This window comes from Narcine bancroftii, chromosome 3 (assembly GCF_036971445.1).
Source record: "Narcine bancroftii isolate sNarBan1 chromosome 3, sNarBan1.hap1, whole genome shotgun sequence".
NCBI classification, from domain to species: domain Eukaryota; kingdom Metazoa; phylum Chordata; class Chondrichthyes; order Torpediniformes; family Narcinidae; genus Narcine; species Narcine bancroftii.
This window is the reverse complement of record NC_091471.1, coordinates 147052325-147077981: the sequence shown is the minus strand read 5'-3', so window position 1 is coordinate 147077981 and position 25657 is coordinate 147052325. Positions and strand designations below refer to the sequence as shown.

General features: G+C 40.6%; 1 long non-coding RNA gene across 7 annotated transcripts in view; it reads left to right on the top strand.

Moving 5' to 3' along the window:
• LOC138757683 (uncharacterized) overlaps window positions 1–24793 on the top strand; it is a 70345-nt gene extending 45552 nt beyond the window's left edge. For 4 of the 7 annotated variants that reach the window (XR_011353817.1, XR_011353812.1, XR_011353811.1 and 1 more), the window contains 5 exons: window positions 2899–2999; window positions 4097–4232; window positions 7377–7520; window positions 16477–16531; window positions 23078–24793. This is a non-coding gene — a long non-coding RNA (uncharacterized lncRNA). Of the gene's footprint in view, window positions 1–2898; window positions 3000–4096; window positions 4233–7376; window positions 7521–16476; window positions 16532–16743; window positions 16866–23077 lie in introns of all 7 variants that reach the window. The other 3 variants (XR_011353813.1, XR_011353816.1, XR_011353814.1) reach the window with 3 other exon arrangements.
• Window positions 24794–25657: the final 864 nt, after the last annotated feature.

Below are 25657 nucleotides of genomic sequence, written 5' to 3'. Positions count from 1 at the left end.
TCAACTCCTTTTCTTAAAATAGATGCAATCTAGCCTTCTATTCTCCCCATATGCCTTGTCATGACCATGCCTGCCCTGACCTCTGGACTGATTTTGTCTTCCTTCAGTATGTTACTGCACTTTTCACGAACTGCACATGAACTCCATGTCAAATTAGCTAAACATCTCTGCAAGGATATTGGACTTGTTCCAGTTCCAATACAACCCATCCATTACTGGTCCTAACCTCCCCAGAAATGGTCCCCAGGAATGAGAAATCCAAAGCCCTCCCAGCTACCTCACCATTCATCTGACCTATCATTTTCTTCCATGCAAATAAGCATGTTGAGATACAAGAGGTGGAGCAGGAAGATAGCACCACAAGATGGAAAGCAGTAAAATGGAAACACGAAAAAGTGGATGTTCCAACCTCTGAGTTCTTCCAAAAACCTTTTGCATGTGGCAGCAGAATGAAACGCAGATAAAACTTTTAGAATTCCTGTTGTTTAATCTGTAACCCAACTCCATACATTTATGTGGCAGGACTTTGCACCTACTTTTATCTCTGTAATTAGAATCAGACGTCTACCTGTTTAACCTTCCCCTTTCAAATGCCCTGCAGTCTGACTGTGGGGAGGGACACATCATCCTGGATTTACATCTGCAGCTGGTAAAAATACTTATTTATTCACCTTACTAATGAGTCTCCTACCATGATTTCCCTTGGACTTTTTGTTCCTCCCCTTGGTGCTGCTATCTTGTCTCTAGTGGGTTTCCTCTGAGATATATTGAGCCCTGATATTTTCCAACATGGTAAAATGTTTTTGCAATGATTTGCACTCTTGGGTTTCCTACCTGCCTGCCTTGCTTCCTCTGCCCAGTGGTCACCCATTCCATCTCTGACTGCCTTTCCTTAAGTGTGTAGTGACTTAATGTGCTAACCATGTGCTAACCATGTAACTTACAGCCTTACAGGTGCACTGTAGTATTTCCAATTTGCACTCAAGCTCAAATATCAGGTTATCCAAAATTCATTTCCCTTCAAGAATTTCAGTTGCATCGCATATAAAACAAGTTTTTTTCATAGCTTACTATTTACACAGAACTAGTGAGGAAGGAAAAAAATCTACATTTGAATTTACTTGTTAAACAATTGACATTTTCTTAAAGATTGAAAATGCATAAAAGATTTAAGCAGAAGCTGAAATGTAAAAATTACCAGTTTATAAAAATTTTTTAAAATCATTTATTTAAAATCCATTTTATTTTATTGGGGTAACTCGATGTAACATTCTCAGCAAAACCAACCTGCAAAAAAAACTTTAATATCTCTGTAAATCAACTAATTTCTCATGTCTCTGGAGGCAAATATTCCAGACAATACAATTCTATGAAGAAGAACATGACCACTGACAGCAGCCTTGGAATTTCTGGAATGGATCCCTACAGTTGTTGGTTTCAAGGTCTAACCTGGTTCATGGCTGAGCACCAATAGTTTCACCATCCACAAGTCCTGGACCTTTATGTTCAGTAATAAGAAAATTAATATTAATTTTGGTAAAGCCTCAACCAATAAATTAACTTTCCAAAACCTGTTCAATTTTGCATATGATTTCTCTCTACTTTGTTTTTCATGTTACAGTGGAAGTTATTGGGTAAATTATTTATTTAGTTGTCAGCTTCATTGAACTACATATGAGCAACGTGTAGAAGTCTAATCATTAAGATATTGTGCAACCATTGGGTCACCAATGAATTTGTTTGCTGGAGCATCCTCAAAGTGAGTGGGGAAACTCTGTTGTGTGGTCATCATTCTTCCATTGATGGTAGTTTGTGCCTGTCCTCAACTGGACTTGTTATGTAACCCTATTTCTTTGGGATTTTATTGTTCGTTTATTTTGGCAAATAGATTTTAAACATTGAAATTAGATAATAAACAAAATGAACATACAGTAAATAGAACACTGGAAGTAAAAACACAATCCTGGAGAAACTCAGCTGGTCAACAGAATACTATATACAGGTAGAGCAAAGATAGATTCATAACCAACATTTTGGACTTGGGCCCTTCATCAAGGTATGAAAAAATGTCAGCAAGTGTCCAAACAAAATGGTGGGGGGGATGGGCAGGGGGAGGAGGACAGTCCCAAAGACAGGGGGTAATAGGGAGGTAGGAGACACCAGCAAGCAAGGGAAGGCAAAATGGCTCTGTAAATGGAGAGGGAAGGGGGTGGAGAGTGTTGGAATGAAAACTAAGGGAAAGGAAGGGAGGGAGAATGGAGAGTGCCCAGACAGAAAATCAAGTGTTGTGAGTGGTCTTGATGGGGTAGAACATGAGGCCATGGTCAGATATGTCAGCATGGGAGTGGTGTGCATAATTGATTTGGTTGGTCACTGGGAGATTCCTGTCACTGATACAGATAGTACATGAGGACATGGACAGACAAGTGAGCATGGGAGGATGAGGCCATGGACAGAACACTTGGAAGAGGTGCAGAAATGAGCACAACTACCTCAGTGTTCCAGAAACCTGGGTTTGATCCTGATTCCTGGAGATACCTTTATGGCCTATGCTCCTTCTCTTTTTGACCACCATGAGCTTTGTTTTCTCCCACATCCAAAGATTTTCTGTTTGGTAGTTAATTTATGGCCATAAATTACCCATAGAGTTGGTAGCTGGCAGAAAGTTAGGGAGGGAAGGGGGCAACTGATGGGGATGCAAGAGGTAAAAAATGGGAATATGATAGATGGGTTCTTGTTGATCATTTTGGAACTGCCTCCTTAATTCTGTATGATTCTATACCTTATAAATATGTAAATGCATTAAAATAAAGCAAAATATTTTAAAATGTAACTGTTGTTCCCCTTTACCTTTTGAATCTTTACCCTATAATTTCCTTTTCATCTTTGGTGTCATAGATCCTTTATCAAATTTGACCAAGCTCTGAATAGGACAGGTGATTTTCCGACATGACTCCTGGTGAACACTGTGCAAGACTTCCATCTTTGACAATGTACAGGTAGCTTTCAATTTATGACCATGTTCCATTCTGACTGACTGTTTGTATCTCGAAATGGACACAAGTCAGGAATTCACTGTATCCATTTTATCATTTGTCAAATACAACATAGCGACCACCAAGGCCAGCTCTCACAATAGGTTGGCCGTCCCTGCCAAAGGCATTATTTTCCATAGATAGGCCCCGACTTTCACCCCAAAAGCATAATTTTATAGTTACATATATTTTTTCTTTATTTAAAAAAAATATACAATTTTTTTCGGTCATATGTATGGGTGATCGTAAGTCACATAGGTCATAAGTTGGGGACTACCTATACACAAAAGTTCAGACTTACTCCCACCTCTCGGGCAGAGCATCTGTGGATCCAATTAGAACTGATGAAAAAAAGTCAGCCCAGAGGGTTCTACATTTAAAAGTGTTCATAATTCTATTTCATATGTTATTTTGTCATAGAATAATACTGTTCAGCCTGTTGGATCCATATTGTCTCAGAATACTCTAATTTCCCCCATTTATATCCTTGTAATGTATTCTCTCTCACATACTTCATCATTCATATCCATATCAGTGAAAATGTTGCTGATTCCCTAATCTTCCATCCCCACCAGAGATAATTTACTTTGGCCATTTAACCTACCAACCTACATATCTTTGAGATGTGAAAAGAAACTAGAGTGCCTGGGGTGGGGGAGGGGGGGAACCGTACAGTGAAAATGAAAATTAATAACCTGTGCAAAAGTGCACCAGAGGTCAGGTTTGAACTCAATTTGCTGAAGCTGTAAAACAGATGCATTAACTTCCCTGGACCAGTCAAATGTCAATATGTGCAGAGATAGCTCAGTTAACTTGAGGTACTTCAAATGACTCATTGGTCTACAGGACTAATGAGGGAAAATAGCTTATAACCTTGTTCCTATGCAAAACCTCACCTCATAAGTACATTCACAGCTGTTATATTGCCTGGTAATACATTATGGTAGAATTTTCTTCTTAGTTGTTTGTATAAGGTGTAATATTAAAGTCTTAAACTGGAATTTAATATGACTGAAATTCAGTTGCACTGTTTCTGATTTTTTATCCATATAATTTTTTAGATGTGTGCCAGAATTAATGGAGTTAAAATTTGGTGTTTATGGTGGGCCTCTACAGACATTACCTTAAGAGTTGACAAAGGCTTTCTTCCATTCCAGTATTGTGGGTTGTGAGGTAAAGCAAATATTGGACCTATAGGTGAGTTAAGGGAAAGACTTGAGGTTTTCTCTGTGTAATGGTATGGATTGTATATGCAAATTGACTAGGGCTGGCCTGCCCCCTGATGACACTCTTATCTGGACTCCTCCCCTGGCATCCAGGTCATAAAGGTCGGGCCACTTTTTCCTTCCCTGCACTTCCCTAGTTTGGATCCAGGCCAGCTCAAGTCTTTTGTGCAATAAAGCCTATTGTTCTCTCAAGTCTTTGTCATTGCAATTATGGGGGCCACTGATAGTGCCCAACACTGTGCCAACCCGGATGCTCTTTCTCCATCCTGAATAGACACAGGCCAAGAATTCACACAAATCCATGAGGATATTACATTCTTTTTCAAGGAGGCATTTAGAACATTCAGAAACTATCTCCATCATCCTCCTGGTAATTTCTTGTTGTGCTGAAGCTCAAAGTCGAGCAGTTGTTTCAGAAATTGGTGTTGGAGCAAACAGTTTTGCTCCATGCCCTGTTTTCTTCACAATTTTAAATTAAAAATCAAGTTGGTGTTTGTAAACCAGACTGCTAGTTCAGTGTCAGCACATTTTATACTGCACTGGGTGACATGGTTCATGTAGCAGTTAGCGCAACACACTTTACAGCACCAGCGATTGTGACTTGGGTTCGAATCCCACGCTATCTGTAAGGAGTTTTTAATGTCCTCCCCATGTCAGCATAGAATCTGTCTGGAGAATCTGGTTTCCTCCCACCATTCAAAACGTACCAGGGATGTAGGTTAATTGAGTTTAAATTGGGCTGCACAGACTTGTGGGCCGAAAGGGTCTGTTACCATGCTATATGTCTAAAAAAAAATTAAAAATTGATCTCAATATTATTCTGCACTGTTGAACAAATGGAACAGTGCTTCCAACCTCTCATGCTGACTCTCAAGCACCTATTTTATCTAATCCTCAATTAGTAACATTTTATTCTGACCATATGTCCATCAACACCCCGTAGATTCATCACTCACCAACATCTAGGGTCGATTTTGTTACCAGCCTGTACATTTCTGAGATGTAGGAGGACAGTGTAGCACCTGGTGGAAACCTGCACAATTGTGGAGAAATTGCGCAAGATCAGAATTGAACCCAGGTCCCTTGAACTATGTGGTAGGAGGACAACCAGCTGTATCACTTGGTTCATTTACTTAAGATCTAATGAGAGAAGGCAAAGGAGGAAAAACCCAACACCCAACCCCAACCAACCAATTTTCCCCTGCAACCGCTGCAACCGTGTCTGCCTGTCCCGCATTGGACTTGTCAGCCACCAACGAGCCTGCAGCTGACATGGACATTTACCCCCTCCATAAATCTTCGTCCACGAAGCCAAGCCAAAGAAAGAATGAGAGAAGGCCAGAAAACTGAAAGCATAGCAATTAAACAATATCTGTTTACACTATTATTTGTTTCTAATGAGTGAAGAAAACTGTTTTCAAATATGGTTCTCAGTCATCCTGTCAAAATTGATTTTGGAATCTAAAATTAAAAAAAATGAAAATAATACCTCCAAATAATTGTGCATCTGGATAAGTTCCCTACATTAGCCATTGTCACAATGACAGATGATAAAAGCCCTTGGTGGTGTGATACGTATACGCTATAAAGTTGCAGATTAGTTGTATGTAGAAAAATACATCAGCAAAATTAGCAAAGGTTTTCTTTAAGACAAGTCTAAAAAAATAATTAGACATGCTTAGCACAATTGATCAAACAGGATGGTAATATTAAGGGTTTTAGAGTTAATTCTGAAGAATATAAGATTAAATTGTTTGCTGGTGATGTTTTGATTTATTTAACAGAGCCACAAAATTCTTTAAAGTCGTTATACAAGAGATTGAAACAATATGGACAAATATCAGGTTATAAAATAAATTGGGATAAAAGGGAGATTATGCTGTTAATTATTGGTGACTATACACAATGTAAGAAAATTACTCAATTAAAAAAAAAAGAAATGCTTAGTGCTTGTCAAATTTCCATAGTCTGTCCTGATACTTTTATTGATTCCTTAATCGAGTTCTCTGAAATAAATATGGTACATCTTGGTTAACTCTACGAAGAGAGTAGTACAGATTTTCCATGTCTGATGTTCCTACAATTAAGGAGGGGGTGAAGATTCAACTAAATTGGTGGATCTAGCCCAGTGGTTCTCAGCCTTTTTTCTTTCCACTCACATACCACTTTAATTATTCCCTAAGCCATAAGTGCTCTGTGATTAGTAAAGGATTGCTTAAGGTGCTATGTGGGTAGAAAGAAAAATTTCAAAACCACTCTTTTAATTGTACCTAGTTAACTCATTAAGTGCATGGTTTCATAAAGGAAATGGGCCAATGACAATATTTCTCAAGCAAAATATTTCAGTAAGAATTGGGCACTCCCTTACTAATCACAGAGCACTTATGGCAAAGGAATTATTTAAAGTGGAATGTGAGTGGAAAATAAAAGGTTGAGAACCACTGGATTAGAATCACATATGTGCTATGGATTCCGATGTCATACCAAATCTCTGCAAACTCCTGAGGAAATAGAGGTGCAGACATGCTTTCTTCATGATGCCTTTAGCTTGCTGGGTCCAGGAAATATCGCCTGAGATAATGACTCCTAGGAACTTAAATTTGTTCACTCTCTCCACCTCTGATCCCCCAAAGGTCACTGGATCATACACATTAATTTTTCTCTTCCTAAAGTCAACAATCAGCTCCTTAGTTGTGGTGACATTGAGTGCAAGGTTATTGTTGGTGTACCATTTTGCCAAGTTTTTAATCTCCCTCCTGTCTGCAGACTTATCACCCCATTTTATACAACCTACTTCTGTGATATCATCAGTGAATTTGTAGATGCAGTTGTTGTCGTACCCAGGCACACAGTCATAGGTGTAAAGCGAGTAGAGCAGGGGACTAAGAACACAGCCCTGTGGTGCTCTGGTACTAATGGAGATTGTGGAAGAGAATTTTTTACCAATTCTCACTGATTATAATCTGTAGGTCAGGAAATCCAAGATCCATTGACACATTGGGGTCTTTTGTCCCAGGCCTTGGAGTTTGCAGAGCAATTTTGAGAGGATGATGGTGTTAAATGCCAAACTGTAATCAATAAAGAGCATCTTAATGTATGCATCTTTGCTGTGCAGGTATTCCAGAGCTTGGTGTAGAGCCAGTGAGATCGCATCTGCTGTAGACCTGTTGCTACAAATTGGACCGGATCAATGTCACTGCTCAGACAGGAGATGATAAGCTTCAACACCAGCCTTTCAAAGCACTTCATTGCGGTTTATGTGAGTGCTTCTGGTCAATCATCATTTAGGCAGGTTAACAAACTCTTCTTGGGCACAGGTACAATTGACACTCCGGTGGGTACTGCGCTCTGGTGGACTGAGATGTTGACAATATCCATGAATACATTGGCAAGTTGGTCAGCACATTTTTTTTAATACTCGGCCGAGTACTCCATCTGGACCAGATCCTTTCCTTAGATTCACTATTTTGAAGGCAGCCCAACTGTCATCCTCAGATATAGCCAGGACAGGAACATCAGGGGATATGAGGGTCTGCAGTGATGGTTCATTCTTCTTCTCATAATTGAATAATTCGTTGATGGCATTGAGTTTGTCAGGGAGTGATGCTTTGCCGTCTTCTACTGCATCAGATTTTACTTTGTAGCAGGTTATGGCATTTGGGGTACCCCTCGTAGTTTCCAATTTTGTCTGGAAACTCCACTTCACCTGGGAGATGGCTTTCCACAGGTCATATCTGCTCCTTCTCTAGTGATCTGGATCTTCAGAATTAAATGCCTGTGATGTGTCTCTCTGCAGGTTCCAGATTTCATTGTTCATCCAGGGCTTCTAGTTGGGGTAAACCCTTAACAATTTGATAAGAATGTAATAGTCCACAGCTGCTTTGATAGAGCCTGTGACAGCCCTGGTGTAATCATTCAGATCTTCAGCTGAGTCCTTGAACACCATCCAATCCGCTGAATCGAGGAAGTTGTGCAACCAGTCTTCAGCCTCCTGTGATCCCTTCTAACTGTCCTGATCTCTGGAGCCTCTTTTTAGGCATTGTCTTTATGAAAGCAGAGGAGCACAGCCTTCGTATCACCACATTCAGGAACAGTTGCTACCCAACCACCATCAAACTCCTAAACAACGGACTCAGACAGAGACTCATTTAATGTTTCTGACTTTGCACACTATTTATTACTAGCACACAGCCGTTTGTTTACATTTCTTTCTTTTGAATATGTGTATTCTCTTGAGTAGAGTTTTCACTACCGATAAGTGGAAATTCTGCCTGGCCTGCAGGAAAAAGAATCTCAGTACATGATGTCAGTACAGTACTGTATGTACTCTGACAATAAATCTAAACCTTGAACTTTGATGGCTCATTAGCATGAATAAGGCAAAATAATCAGTTATCTTCAAACTGTAATTTCCTTTGGAAACCTAAAATGCTTATGGTCTGCATTATTGCAGTACAATCCAGCATCCTGTATCCCTTGGAACTAGCTGAAGAAAGAGTCTGAATGTCATTTACTGTTAAATTGGACTCAGATCATAGAACCATGATTTGCAGAGTTTCTTAGATACCTCTGTCTTTTATAAATATTTGCGGTTAATTGCTAATGCATAGTTGTCAAACATAAACAGAATGGTATGTATTTTTTACTGTGTATCTGTTCCACTGTGGCTAGTTGTAGTTAAAATTCCTTCAAGAATAAAAAGAGTTTTCAATTGTTGAGATGTCAGTCATTTTTCACTGTCCAACAAAACTCATCTGTTTCTTTGTGTCGGAATATAATCAAGCTGGCAATTTGTCCCAAAGGAAGAACCACATTAAAGCAGAGCTCTAAACTGATGTTATGAAGATAAATGCAAAGCATCTCCAAAAGAGGTCACTGAATTACTTTTGGATTTTTTTCCCCTCTCCAGGACAGGAACATCAGGGGATATGAGGGTCTGCAGTGATGGTTCATTCTCCTTGTAATTGAATAATTCGTTGATGGCATTGAGTTTGTCAGGGAGTTATGCTTTGCCGTCTTCTACTGCGTCTACTGCTTCTGAGACCACTTATCTTAGGAATAAAGATGGTGGGCTGAGATTGAAAATTCAACAAAGATCCATATATCAGATTTGTACAAAACTTGTATAATTCCACATCTTAGGTTTTTATTAAGATTAATTGACACTTTAAACAATGTTTATGTTCAATCAGAAGAGCATTCCCATCCTGGCTCCCACTTACATCAACAAATTAAGAAATGCAAGGAGTCACCAAAGTATTAACTGAAGTCACAAAATGTCTGTCAGAAGACAGAGAGGGTTCAGCGTTCCAGATGCATTCACACAAAGTTAAATATGATGGCAGTTGAGGTTTCCTTCATCAGACGTATTGACTCATGGCTACTTGAAACTACAGAAAAAGATGATGGTTTCTCCCTCCTTGGCATATCCAATAGCCAAATACATAATAAATGCTCCATCAAAACCAGTTAAGCAAATATCATAGGTATTTCATAAATATCGAGAATAAGTAGAAAAGCTTCCCTTGTTAGTATTAACTGATTGGGTGCTATTTTAAAATTTATAGGATCTATGTTGTTTGTTATTGCACTGAATAAGCAGACAACACAAGTGGTAACTATAGTCAATAGTTTACTGTTAAACTCAAACAGTACTACTCTATGTTCAACGGGAGCTTCTTTCTATCAGCCAAGCTCCATTTTTAACTGCCGTGCCTCGAGGGGACTCATGCATGCGCAGTAGCACTGTGGTGAATACAAAAGCTGCGACGCAATTACAACAGGTGAAGAGCAGCCGATGGGAGCCAATGTCTACATTCCCTTTCTTGAGCAACCTTCTACATACCATGTTGGTGCTGCACATCACAATAGTTGCAGTTCAGCAATGAACAGCCAGTCCAGTTTAGTCCTGATATTTTGGGTTGGGCTTACAAATATACCCAGTGCATGTTACATAGAAGCCACTGGTGGAAGTGGATTATTGGGGTGCTTCAGCCTGAGAAGATGCGCCATCCTTGGTCTTACGGGTGCAGCCATTTGTTTCATGGGTTGTTACTGAGGGAACTCCACCTACCCTGGGTTCATATTCCAGATCCTGGCATATAGTCTCATCAGGAATGGTTTAGGATGAGGGTATCTCCCTTATGGGGAGGATGTATTAACGGTTTCTCTGATACACCCTTCCTTCTAATTTTACCAGGTATGACCTGGGCTCTTGGCAGCTCCTTTTGTCTATGGCCATGCGGACATAACCTTGTGGAGTCTACATCTTTATGACTTACCCTTCAGCTAATGGCTCGAGTGGACGGTTGTTTCTGTTGTAGCAGCTTTTCTGTTAGTCTCCTCTTTAGTAGCTGGGACATTTTCTTGTGGGTCCTTTAGCTGGGACTACAGGAGCCTCGTTGCCATCAGCAAGGTCAGCTGCGTCTGCCCGGACATGAGTCTTTGCGCCAGAGAGCCCATTGTGGCCTCACAAGAGGTGTTCCTTAGGTTCAGCAGGTTAAGGAACACATCCATCTTCTCCCTGTGAGATTTCTCCATGAGCCGTTTCAGATTCCTCATGGCTCTTTCAGCCAATTTGTTTGACTGTGGGTACTCCAGGCTGCTCGTGATGTGGTTTAAATCCTCGGATGCTGCAAAGTGTCTCAATTTCTCCCTGGTAAACTATGTGCCATTGTCTGATAGCAGAGTGTGGGGTGCCCCATGCATCGAAGAGTGCCACTTCAATGACCATGACTGCCGAGGAGATGATGTCATGGAAAAGGTCTAACTTAAACCATCCAGAGTATGAATTAGTAAGTACCAGATACTGCTGACTGTGCCATTCAAAGATGTCTGTTACCGCATTTGATCAGGAGAGGTCTGGCACAGGGTGGAGCTGCAGTGGCTGGTTCTGCTGGTGTGGCCTGGTACTGTTGCTCACTGAGCAAGCTTATACCTCCTGTCCTATGTCTTGGGTCAAAGACTATGTCTCTAGCCCTGCATTTGGTTGCTTCTGCCCCCGTGTGCCCTCTGTGCAGCATGCTCACATTAATGTTTTGCAGTGAACTCGGGACGACTGCTCTCTATCCCTTCATCATGATTCCATCATCAATTAGTAATTCATTCCAGAATGGGAAAATAAGGTTCCACTTCAGGTGGTAGGGTGCGCTGCTTGTCTGGCCAGTCACCCTTGATATAACTCCCCAAGGTTCTCAAAGTTGCGTCGTCAGCCATGTGCCGTCTCAGTTCCTCCATCCGGAAGGAGGAGATGTGCATTACTGCCATTATATCAAATGTGTCCTCTTCCTCAGCTTGCTGGATTGTGCATTTTCTGGGAGCACATCGGCGAAATGCATTTCTTTTCCACACATGTAAACTAAAGTCAGGTTGTATTCCTGAAGCCTGAGCATCATTCGCTGTAATTGTTCAGGTGCTGTGTGAATTGACTTCTTCAGAATTGTGATCAGAGGTAAGTGGTCAGTCTCTATGGTCACTGACCTACCATAGATGTAGTCATTGCATTTTGACCAGGCAAAAACTAATACCAACAACTCCTTCTCTATTTGGTGTACCTGGTCGTCATATTGGTGAGTGACCTGGATGTGTAGGCTACTGGTTTTCTGTTTTTCAGATAAGCTGCTCCCAGACCATACTGTCATGCATCACAGATTAGCATGACTGGTCTTCGTATGTCACATGCCTTTTTAATGCATTGACTGAGTTCTGTTGGTGTCTTTTTGTGTCAGCTGCCTCAGTGGAATGGTAAGATCAGTGGAGTTTGGGATTAACTTGCTCAGGTAGTTAACCATGACCAGGAAACATTGTAGCGGTGTCACGTCTGTTGGAACCAGCATTTAACTGATGACTCTGGCCTTTGAATGGTTCACCTTCAGGCCTTCTTCTGTGAAAACATGGCCAAAATAACTGACCTGGTTCAGCCAAAATGTGCACTTCCAGAGGTTGAGCTTAAAGTTTACCTGTTGAGTACCTTTTTAAACTTGCATCATTTTCTTCCAAGTCCTTGCCACCTACGAGTATGTCAATGATGGTACCCCACCAAGATTTGCTCCATTGACCTTTGAAATACCTCACTGGCTGAACTGATTCTGAATGGCATTCACATGAATCTATATCAGCCGAAACTCGTGCTGAATGTGGTCACCAGTAACAACTTGTAGTCAGGTTTGATTTGCCAGAAGGAATTCTTTGTGTCCAAGACTGGAAAAAAGCAGTCGTGCTGGCCATCTGCGCGGCAACTTCCTCCACAGTACACATTGGATGGTGTGGTAGTTTTAAAGCTGTATTATGGAATTTCCGGTTGATGCAGATCTGGATCTTCTGTCCGTATTTTTCTTTATAGCAGCCATCATGGAGGACACCACACTCAGAGAGCTCTAAGACTTTTGTTTCTGTTTTTAAATCTGTGCCTTTCCATTGTTAAGTTCTTTTGTGGATTGCACATTTCTCAACATTTTCATTTTAAATGCTTGGGGTCCTCTCTCGACTCAGCCAGGCTGATAACGATACCCCCTTCACACACCTCATTGTGTATATGAATGACCTTTCCCTTTCAAATGCCTCATGGCCCATCAAATTTAGTAAAATATATGCTCTGACTCAGGCACATTTACCTCAACCATGAGCAGGCTGGGCCTTCTGAATCTGTCCAACATTATAGCACAGTTACAAATGTTGCAAACGTGATGTTGGTTACTCACTTTTCACTTGAAGACTTCAGGCTTGGGATGCACGCAATCCCACTTGACACCATGTTTGTTATTGCACCGAATAACCAGGCAACACAAGTGGTAACCTTAGACCAGTGGTTCCCAACCTTCTTCTTTCCACTCACGTACCATTTTAAGTAATCCTTATGCCATAAGTGCTCTGTGATTAGTAAGGGATTGCACAAGGTGGTATGTGAGTGGGAAGGGATTGCTCAAGACCCAATTGTGACTGAAATATTTTGCTTGAGAAAAAATGTCATTGGCCCATTTCCTTTGGAGTTATGAAACTGGGCACATAATGAGTCAATTAGGTAGGATTAAAACAGTTGTTTTGAAATTTTTCTTTCCACCCACATACCACCTGAAGCAAACCCTTACTAATCACAGAGCATTTATGGTTTAGGGAATACTTAAAATGGTATGTGAGTGGAAATAAAAACGTTGAGAACCACTGCCTTAGTCAGTGTGCAGTGAACTGAGATTCACTGGTGGTGTGTTGTACTGATGGCTGGCTCCGTATCACAGCTCCGCCCACATCTTCTCATATATAAACCTGGTTTCCTGCCTAAACCCTGAGCCCTTCTGCAGACCACTGTAAGGCTCTATCCTCAGTTATAAGCGAATAAAAGCGTATGATCTCCTTTCATTTGTGAGAGCTTTTATTCGCACTACAATTTTATTATCTTATTCCCTAGAAGATGGAAGTGCTGCTCAAGCCAGGGATGCTACTGATAGACCCTCTGTCCAGTGACGTGTCTGAGGAGTCCACATACTGGCTAGACTGCTTCCAGGCCTACCTGAATGCGACCAGAGATGTCTTCTATACTGATGAACTCAGGAGGTCCGCCCTTGTTTTAAGGGTAGGAGCAAAATTGTATGCAGTCATCAAGGACTGCACTACATATGGTGTTGCCATCAAGGCTTTGAAGGCTCAGTACCTGAAGTCACAGAACGAGGTCCCAGTGAGGCACTGACTCACTCTACATGACCAATGGTCAGGAGAAACCATCAATGATTGCCTGCTGCTTCTGAAGACGCTTGTCAAGAAGTGCAGGTATGAAGCTGCTACGGGCCATGTTCGTGAGGAAGAACAGATCCGGGAAACTCTACTCGTGGGAATGCGCTCAAGGTACATGAGGCAGTGACTGCTCAAGTCAGGTAAGAAGGACCTGGTTAGCCACATTGAATAGGCCAAATCATTGGAACGGGCCAAGCTCGAGATCGACGACCTTGAAACTAGCAAGTTTGCTTGCCCAGGTGACCCCTTCTCAAGACTGGCTCCTCCCGCAACCCCTGCCCTAACAGCTGCCACTTCTTGTGGTAGGGATTACTTCTTCTGCGGCAAGTGCCAGCATCCCTGATCTCGATGTTCAGCTAAAGATGCAGTTTGCTCCAGCTGTGGCATAGCGATCTTTCATGAACTAAGAGCTATGTCAGTACTTGCTGGCAAAGGGCATCACATCCAGCAGGACTACTAGCTACAACCCCTGGAGAATGGGCAAGTTGAAAAGGAAAATGCCATGGTCTGGAAGGCCATCAAAACTGGCCCTCAAGACAAGAGGCCTTCCTGACTCATGCTGGCAGGAAGTTCTTCCTATGGCATTCCATTCCATCTGGTCACTACTATGTAACGCAACGAATGCTACTTCTCACAAGCTCCTATTCAATTTCGAGAGAAAGTCAGCATCGAACTACTCTTCCAACCTGGCTCACCTCTCCTGGTCTGGTCTTTCTCAAGAAGCACGTGAGGAGAAGCAAAACTGACCCCCTAGTGGAAAGGGTGAAACTACTTCTCACTAATCCCACATATGCCTTTGTGGAGTAGCTAGATAGCAGGGAGGACACTGTCTCCATCAGGGGCCTGTCACTCGCCGGAACAAAGGACTCTCAAGTGCCCCACAAGATGCGGAGCTCATTCTCGCCACTCCCAGTCAGGGCCTCAGGGAATCCAGTTCAGGAGGAAAGCACATCCCCCTCCATCATAGATGGCTTGAATTTGTAAATATAATTTTTTTTCTGAATCAGTGTTCTCTGTTTTCATCCACAGACCCTAAATTCTGCAGGAAGGGTTGATAGCAGGGAACTGAAATTGACTGGTGGTGTGTTATACTGATGGCTAGCTCCACCCCCATCTACCCATATATAACCCTGGTTTCCTGCCTAAACCCTGAGCCCTTCTGTATGGCCCCACCTTCAGTTATAAGCTAATAAAAGCATCTGTTCTCCCTCCAGTCATGAGAGCTTTAATTCACGCTACACAGTGCTTTACTGTTAAACTCAAACAACAATATGTACAACGAGAACATCATGTAATGGCGTCTGCTATCAGCCAAGCTCCATTTTTAATTGCCATGCCTCACGGGGATTCATTCATGCACAGTAGCACTGTGGTGAGTATGGTGGGTGCAACATAACTGGAGCGGGTGCAGAGTAACCGATGGGAGCGGCTGTCGACAAATGTATTATTAAAAGAATTCTGCTAAATAACTCCCATGATCACTTTTAAAGCTGGACACACCAAAAACTTTAATATATCAGTGGCCTTCAAACTGTGTTGGGGACCATGAATGAATTTGGAAATCTTTCATTTGTAAGGCTATCATCCATTCTCTTTCTTAAGGCCTCTGATCACAAAGTTCCCTTTGTGAACCTTTCGGAAAGTGGAAGAAAAGAAATTATGAGTATGTTGCTTCTTGGTCTATGGAATGAAGTCTTGAGTGGAAGATAATCCTTTTTTTCTTTCTTTTTTAAAAATCTCCCCCCCCCACCCCCGAGTGGAAGATAATCCTAGTGGATTTCAACACAGTGAGTAAATGTTGCTGTCTCATTACCTCAAACATCTCTGAACATCTTCCCTATTGAGTCCTGCAGGAACAGATTCTACATACTTTTTTTGGAGTCAATACATTTCTGAACACTTCTAAGGATGAAGAACCTTTTGAAGTTCACTATGATTGCTTCACACCAGTTCACAGGGGAATCAAAGAATGGTTTAACAGTCCTCCAACCTGGGTAATCCCTTTTTTGTGTTTTGGGGATATTTATTACATGTTCAGCTTCCATTTCCCCACACCACCATGCTGATTTTTCTGTCAATGGACAAGGCCATTGTGGTTGATGACCATGATGAGTGGGTCTGGGATCCCATTTCTTCTAGTATAAATGAAGGAATTTAGGACAGTTATGTAACGTTAGTTACAGGCTATGTTCCACTGTTTAATTACATTCTATAATAAGATGTGAAGCTTTTGATCAGCTTTCGACAGCGTACTGGGTGTGAAAGTATGTGTGCATGAAATAAGATTATGTTGCGCTGCTGTCTAAATCATTATAATGGGAAGTGTTGTTCTTTCAATGGATTACTGTGATGCTTCTGAGTTGTAGCAGGAATGGAGCCAAAATTCCACAGAATATGTTTTAAATCATGATAAATCCCCTGTGCAGCTTCGTTATGGTTGTGACTTACTCTGGGCGGTGAGTATAACATCATTTACCTGTACCCCACAGAGATGGCATCCATATGTAACCACAGCAAGACTGACTCGCAATGACTCCACAATATGTAAGTATGTTATGAAATGTAAATAACAAACCAATGAACAACTACAGAAACTGTTGCTTTCAGTGCAGTCCTATTTTGTTTTAGTTTAAGTTTTAATTCTCACTGGGGAATCCGGTTTGCCAAGAAGAGAGAACAAAAATGATACAAAGGAATTTTATCCCTGATGCATACAAAGAGCTAATGATCAAAGCAAATGTATTTTTTTTCCACAGATTGCTCCAGTTGCATTATTTAAAAATCTGTTTACAGCTGTTGCAGACAGGGGACCATGATAGAAGAGCATCACAGACACGACTGCTGCTATGGAAAGTAACCTTGGAAAAGTCAAATACTGGTGCATTTCCATTTGTTGAATCAACACCATTATTCATGTCCAGGGACGTTAGATAAATACAAAATCAGAACAGCATCCAACTATCCAGCCTGTCTGTAAATTGACTAGGCATCATTAATAATTTGTTTGGTGTACTCCTAGCCTGTATATATATACCACGTGACCTGAAAATCAAAGAGGCAAATTATGTCCTGGTTAATACTAGCATTCTTTGATACACAATAGGCCTTGGGGTTTGAACGCTCTGCCTGAGATCATACTATATTTTATAGATTATGACCCAAAATATAAGAATTTTTTAAATATCAAAGGGAAAAATTAAATTTCATATATGAGCTCTTAATGTCAAGCATTGAGCTATATCTTTTGAAAGCCCTTCCAAGGAACTTAGAATCATGGCATTCACAGGAAAAGAGGAGAACTTTCTTTCAGCTTGTCCTGCCATTCAATATGATTGTGGCTTTTATTTCTTCAGAAATCACCTCCTCTTTGAATTATAGAAGCCTAGAGCATTACAGCATAGAAACAGGCCTTTCAGCTCTTCTAATCTGTGCTGAACTATTTTTCTTCCGAGTGCACTGACCTGCACATAGGCCATATCCCTCCACACCTCTCCCATCCATGTAGCTGTCCAATTTATTCTTCACTGTTAAAACTGAGCCTGCCTTCACCATTTCATCTGGCAACTTGTTCCACACTCCCACAACTCTCTGTGTGAAGAGGTTCCCCAAATGTTCTCCTTAAACATTTCCCTTTTCTGTGCCAGTTTGCCATCGTCCTCAGTTCTCTGATCTTTCAAAATTTATCTCTGTTCTCATCTATCACCCACAATTATCAAACTTCCATAGGTTCCTGAAGTAGATCATTCCTGAGGTAGGTCACCCTTTGTGAGAAGAGGTTCCCAGCATCTTAGTTTTAAATAAGTACCTTGTAATGCTGAAACTATGGAGTTAAACAAGAAAGCCTGTAGATGCTAAAGTGAAGTGAAATACACAAACATGCTTGAGAAACTCAGCAGATCATGCAGCATCTATAGGAAGTAAAAGGTAACCAATGTCTCAGACCTGGGCCTTCATCACGTATAAGTAAACACAGGAATAAAAGTTTGGGGGGTGAGGGTGGAAGATGAGAAAAGAGGAAGGAGGAAGGGACAGGGTAAGAACACAGGCAATCAGATAAGATGTGCTTACAGGTGGGAGGGTAGAATAGAAAAAAATCTGAGGTTACAGAGAAAGTCAAGAGTAACTCTTGACTTCCAATTTCTATTAACCCCATTCCCATCCCCAGAGTTTCACTCTTTCCTTATTCCTCTACCTCCTTTCCTCCAGCTCCCTGCCCACTTCCTTTTCTTCTCCTATCAGAGAGCAGGGCTTCCTTTGTTGCCCGAAACCTAGTCATACCCCAACACAATTTCCCAGCTTTTTGTTTATTCAGCCTTTTGGAGAGACCTCATTTTTTAATTACCAACATACAGACATGAATTGTGTGGCCTCCTTTTGCGACCATCCCACAATTTTTTTATGCCCCTTTTAACCTTTTGATTTGTTGCTTTGAAATTTCTTGTCATTGGATTACGGTGTCTCTTTTTGAAATGTGATCACTTACAATACCCAGTCAAACATTGCTTTTCCTCGGTCAGTGGTTCTCAACCTTTTTCTTCCCACTCACATCCCACCTTAAGTATTCCCTATGCCATTGGTGCTCTGCTTAAGGTGGGATGTGAGTGGAAATGGAAGGTTGTTGCTAATAAAATTGAAGTGCCAGTTGATGAAGTAGACAAAGACGATGTGGTCAAACAATAGCCATGGCTTTTATTAGCAGAAACTAATGGTACAATAATGAAAGACAATGGGTGTGTACACAGTTATACCTCGTTGGCTGAATTGATTTCAAATGGCATTCACAGAGATTTGTAGCGGCCAAAATGTGGTCAGCAGTGATGACTTGTAATGAGATTTGATTTGCCAGAAGGAATTCTTTGTGTCCAAAACTGAAAAAACAGTTGCGCCGGCCATCTGTGTGGCAACTTCCTCCACAGTACGCATTGGATAGTGTGGTCGTTTTAAAGCTGTATTGAGGTCTCTTGGGTTGATGCAGATCCTGATTCCCTTTCCATCTTTTTTCTTAACAGCCAGCATGGGGGACACCCACTCGGTGGGCTCAGAGACTGGGGTAATCATGCCCAGTTCCTGCATCCTGTCCAGTTCGGCCTTAATCCTGACGTTCATTGCTACCGGTATACAGTGTGCAGAATGGACCATGAGCTTCACTTCCGGGTCTGTCCATATGGAGTATGTTACCAGCAGTTTCCCCAGTTTCTCCATAAAAAAGTCGCTGTACTCAGAAAAAGATTCTGTGTGTCAAATCAGCTTATCTGCTGTACCTCTCTGCTAAACGAAACAAGTCCCATGTCCATGCTTGCACTCAAGCCCGGCAGAGGCATGATGTCTTCTTGAACTACAAAAAAATTTACTATGTGCAGCCATCTTTGTATGTAGCACTGCAGTTGCACTGTGCTGTATGTTCTGATTCTCCTGTCCCCGTATGCCACTCGGCTTCTGGACTTGGTGCACGGTATGCTCTGTTCTGACTTCCTCAGTCAGTTGAATGTTCCCTGTGACATGATTTTGCATTTGGCCCCAGTGTCAACTTTCATGTCTGTTGCTTTACCATTAATCATCATTGTTACAAATGCTTCCTGGTCCCTTCTGATTCTTGATGGGTCTCCTGCTGTCTGCAGAGACAATCCATCAACGTAATACTTGACGTTCGAGTTGGTTCGTCCTTACTCAGGTTCCAACTGGTTAATCATCCTTCTGTATCTGGGTCTCGGGGTGAGTTGCTGCCTGGTTCTGCAGCATCTGCTAAAATGCTTCAATTTCTGGCAGGCTCTGCACTGTTGGCTGAATGCTGGGAATATCTCTCTTCTTGCCACATGGTTTGCTGCTGCAGTTGCTGCACTCCATCCTGGGTGAAGGTATAGTAGGGTGAGGGTATAGTAGTTCTTCTTCTTCTGGCTTCCATCCACTCCTATTTGCAGATCCTGCCTGAATTTTATCTACGCTTGCACCTTGCTGCTATGGAGGGGCAAGCTTTCCACTATTGTCCTCTGTGGGTTCAGAGCCCAGAAACGTGGAGATGGCCTTTGCAAGTGTTAGTTCACTGTCATGCAGCAGTGCCTTTCTTATGCCTTTGTTCCAGATGCTGCAGACTATCCTATCTTTAATCAACCCTTCACAGAATGCACCAAAGTCACAGGTCTTTGCCCTGATTTTTGTGTCACTGACGTAGAAGTGAATTGACTTGCAAGGCCTTTGTTTTCTGGTATTTAATCTGTACCTTTCCATCCTTCAGTTCTTTTATGCACATATCTCAAAATGTTCTTTTTAAACACTTGGAATCCTCTCTTTCCTGTTTTACGCACATCGGGGACTCCCAAATTTAGTAAAATGTATGCTCTGACTTGAACAGACTTATCACTCTGTGCATTATGATAGAAGTGTCATATTCTCGTTCGAATACGTGCCAAATCTCAGCCACATTGCCCTTAAACACGACTGGGTCAGGCCTTCTCAATCCATCCACCATTATGGTGCAGTTCCAAACGTGTTGCAAGCGTGGCATTGGTTGCTCACTTTTCACTTGAAGACTTCAGGGTTTCAGGCTTGGGATACATGCAATCCCACTTTTGACACCATGTTTGTTGCTGCATCAAATAAGTAGACCACACAAGCGGTAACCTTAGTCAACATTTTATTGTTAAGCTCAAACAGCATTATGTAAAACAGGAGCTTCTGCTATCAGCCAAGCTCTGTTTTTAACTGCCGCACCTCGAGGGACTGGTGCATGTGCAGAAGCGCTGTGGCGAATACAGTGGCTGCAACGCAATGGCAGCGGGTGCGGAGCAGCCGATAGGAGTGGCTGTCTATGCTGGTGTTACCATAAATAAGGAAAATAGAATGAGTGATTCAATGCAAAATGTTTAAATCATACTATGAACGATTTAAAAGCTATGCAATAGAGAAAAGATCAGCAAAATTTAATGTGCCTCCCTTACAGTCTGAGATTTAATGAAAAATATTGAAGAATAAGAACATGACAGTACAATTAAACAATTATTTTGAGTTTTCTCTGCTAAGTTCCCAAATAAAAGCTTCCAACAATAGAGAAAATAAAGAAATGTAGAGAGAAAGAGCCCTCAAAAAATGGAATCAGTGAGAAAATTTATTGGAGGCAGTAATGTGACTGAATCCCATGGGTTTTAAAGTGGTGCTATACCACAGCCTACGATTTCTCAAAGCATTCTTGGTCAACATACAAGAGCCTTAGATGTTGTCCATTCAGAACTGAAACTCCAAGAATAGTGAATCTTTGAAATTATTTATCCAAAAGGGTCCTGAAGGCTCAGTTGTTGGTAAATATTCAAAAGACTTGTGGATATTTTCAGATGCCAAAGTCATCAAAAAACTTAAGTTCACCTCAGATTAACTAAAGTAAAATATCAGCCATGAATTTATTGAACAATAGAGTAGGTGAGAGGGGCCAAATGGCTGGTTCATTGTTTTTTAATGTTCTTCCTTCATAACAAAATTATATATGAGAATATTTCTGCTTTCCATATTAATTTATGATTAAATAACTACAGAAACTAGAATTAACTAATTGCAGAACCCTCAAATTTTATCTTCATTGTAGCAGAAACCAAAAGCAAACCCAATTTTAAATGTGTAAGAAGGGTATTGGAACCAAATTAAAAGTATTTACAATTGAGATAAGCATTTAATAATGTTGTAGATTTGCAAACTGCTGCCTTGATGATGGATGACACTCTGCATACAGTTCTGCAAAGGCACAAAACTAAGATGCTTAAGTCTAAGAAATTAAATATGATGAAATTATTATATACAAACTTGCTCAAGTTGATTACGCAGAAGGTTTGCTTGCAAATGAATGTTAACTATAAGCTCTTAATGAGAGTATTTACAAAACAAAATTGAACAATTCTGCACAATTAATTTCCAATGTGTTTCCACCATGGTATAATTTAATATTTTAGTATGAAGGTTAAGTTACACTTTGCATTACTTTATTATGTAGCATGTACTCTGTTGAATTTGACACATCAAATCCATTGGATTTATAGGATTTTCCTCTGATCAGTGAAGGCTGATTTCCTGTCCTTTCTTGAACTTCTGCTGTCTGAGTATTGCAAGTGCATGCAAGTGTTGTCAAGTAGGAAGTTACAGGATTTGGCCCAATAATGATGATGGGTAATAATTTTCGGCTCAGTAGATTTCAAAGTCAAGAAAGTACTCACCTAAATGGGATTATATTCTTATATGTTATTTTAACATTTGTTTCTAGGGGGTGGTGCTGTTGAATAAATCCTGGCAAGTTGCTGCAGTGCATTTTGTGAAAGATTCACAATGCAACCAATGAAAAACTGAAGGAATTAGTGAATAGATAAGGTTCCCAATATGTGGGCTGTTTGTCCAAAGTGTTTTCAAGTTTGTTTTGTTGTTGGGGTCAGGCATGCAGACACCATGAAGTTGGCAAAATTGGCTTTGGGAATTCAAAAGATTCAAATCAAATTGAGCAATTTAAGTATGATTGAAACAGGGTCCATTAATTTGATTCTAAACTTGTAGGCAAACAACATTTCTAATACTTTGTTCTGTCTTTAGTGGACGGAGCATCCTAATAATACACCATGTATCACACATATCAAAAGTGGACCCATATAAAAATGTTAATTTAATTTGAGTAGATGGCAAAAAAAGAACATTTTTTTGTGCATTAGCAATGAAACCCAACAAAATGTGCCATTTGGATAAAAGTATAATAATGATTAAAAGTTGTTTGATTGTTAGTGAAACCAAATTAGTGTGTGATCCGTTACAACGTAAACAGAGCCATGGCATTTCCTCATGTATAATTGACATTTCCTGCATGCAGAGAACTGCCTTGTGGTAAGATCTCACATAAAATTCAGCAAGTCAGACAGAATCTGTGAAAGAGAAATAAAGTTGATATTTCAGGTTAAGAATCCTCTGAACTAAATCCTTGGCTTGATTTTGCCAATCAACACATGGAATGTCTCCAGCATTTTCTGATTTGCAAATTTACAATTTTCTACCTGATATAATTGGCAAATGCAATTTACTTTATTTCTATTCAAACTCCCATCTTCATGTTACCTTTCTTTTTTGCAGCGAATGACACCTGAGGAGTTCCAGAATGGCGATGACCAACACAAAATATGATGACCTGTAAATATGTCTCTGTGTCTTTGATCATATTAGCAAAGCTCTGAAGCAAGTGGAGATACAAAGGTTTCACTAGGAGCCATAACAGAGTCAATTTGTACAACAGGTTTGGAACAGACAAAAGGGTCAAATCATTGCGAAGTTCAGGTTTCATTTCTATTCAGCTGAGGAACAGCTCTGAGGATTATATAACCAGCCTGCTCCTCAGCTGAAATAGCTAACGTTTTGTTGAAAGATATACACATGCAATGTCGATACCTTCTAGCATTATATGATCTGTTCACTTGTATTGAGGTGAACAGCAATTCAACTTCAAGTTTGTTGTCAGATGTACAAAGATGCAGTGAAAGGGTTGCTTTGGAAGCCAGACCTGTTAGACATCTCACATATCACACCGCAAGTAAGACAAGTTAAAAAAAAGTGCAGAGTTCCAGAGAGAGATCAGTTGGTATGGAGAAAATGCAGCATAACTTGACAATTTCAAGGCTCTGTCTGAAGTCTGAAAACAGCAGAATAGAAACTGCCCTTGAGTCTGGTGGTAGGTGATCTCATACTTGTCAACCTCATTTTCCAAGGCAGCTGGAATTAAAGGTGGAGTCAATGTGTGTTGGCTTGAGTCAAAATTTTTGTAGTTTCCATTCCACACAGTGCTGAAACTGATTAAAAAAAAACGTTTTAATGGTTTTAATGGAAATTATTAAAAGCTTTTTGGGGCATCTAGGAAGTAATGAGCTGACATATTTTCTTGGTCAATGTGGGTGGGCCAGGATATGTCATTGGAGCTTGGAACTTCAAGCTGTCTATTTTGTCCACCTCATCACCATTGATACAGACTGGAGAATGAGCTTGGTCCCTAACCCTAACCCTCTACCAGAACTAGCTCCTGGTCTTGTGACTTTGAGGGAGAGGTTGTTGTCCTGACACCAAGCTTTCTGTTCTCCCCTTTTATTATTGTTAGAGGTACTCCTTACGATGGTGGTATCATCAATCAATTTATAGATGACATTGGAACAGTGTTTGGCCATGAAGTCATGGTGCATAGGGAGTATAGTAAGGGGTTGAAAACACTGCCTTGTGAGGTCACAGTATTGATGATGATTAGAAGTAGGCGCTATCACAATTCATCACTGATTGTTGCCTATGGGATAGAAAGACCATTTGCAGAGAAGGCTGTTGAGACCAAGGTCTTATAGATTGGGGGTTTGGTTTCTTTGCTACTATTGTGTTGAAGGCAGAGCTATAGTTGATATACAGTAGTCTTACATTTTTGTCCTTGTTGTCCAGAGGTTCCAAGGCTGAGTGTAGAGCCAGGAAGATGGCATCTGCTGTGGACCTAGTCCAGCTATATGCAAATTGGAATGGGTTGAGGGTGGTTGGTAGGCTGGAATTAATGAGAATCTTATCCACCTCTCAAAGCATTTCATGAGGGTAGATGTCAGAGCCACTGGCCCGTAATTATTTAGGACCATTATTACATTCCTTTTCAGCATTGTCCCCTTGAAATCCTTCCCTTTTCACTTTAAATTCATGTCCTATAGGTCCAGGGAAAATAAGGAAGAGATAAACAGGATTAATGGAATTGCATATAGAGTATTGTACTCAAAGACTGAATGCAACACTTTTATATTGAAAAATTAAATGGAGATTTCTTTTAGCACAAAAAAATTTGTGCCAAATTCATCTTCTCAAACAATAAACCACTGAAATGACCAGTCAGAGTCAGTCACTTTATTGTAATTTCCATACTGAAAACAGAAAAATAAAACAGTATTTCTCCAAAACAGTGCACATAAACACAAGATAAGCCCCAACCAAATTCAATCTAACAAACAAAGCCAAACAAGACAAAACAAGACTAACCATGCAGGCTACTCAACTAACCATGGAAGCTGCTACAAATCTACGCACCGCCATCACAAACAAGCAATTAATGAGACTTTTCTCTGCACAAAATAGCTGCCATGCACTCTTGAAATGCGCACATTTACTCTTGCAGAGTACAACCATGAGTACAAGATTAATTCAGCAGTTTGTCAACCATCTTAGACTACCCAAACACCCAGATATGAGAGTTGCTAGTAAGTGTATTTAACAAATCAATCATTCAGCTCTCCACTGATGAAAGAGCATTGACAAAGGCTTTATGCGATGAATGAAATATTTTCTGAGATCCCAAATTTGAGTTTTTAACGAGAAGTGTTTCTGAAATATTAGTCTCAGATCATTAAGGTTGCAGACAGTACTCCTTTTAATTATTTAGCTAACAGCCTATCACTTGTCACAACCCAGCACTTGCACATTCTCCAGTATTTTAGATCCTGATGATTAGAAGGAGGATCAACGTTACTGAAATTGAAGAAAGTGGTTGTGTTCTCTTGAAGTGTAATACTTTTTATTTATGAATTTAATAAACTATAGTATTGGCAGGTTCATAGTTTGAACTTGTATCCTGATGCAGTGTTACCACAGACACCCGACAGGAAAAATTTTCATTAATAGGCATATAGAAAATGGTTAGCATTTTTG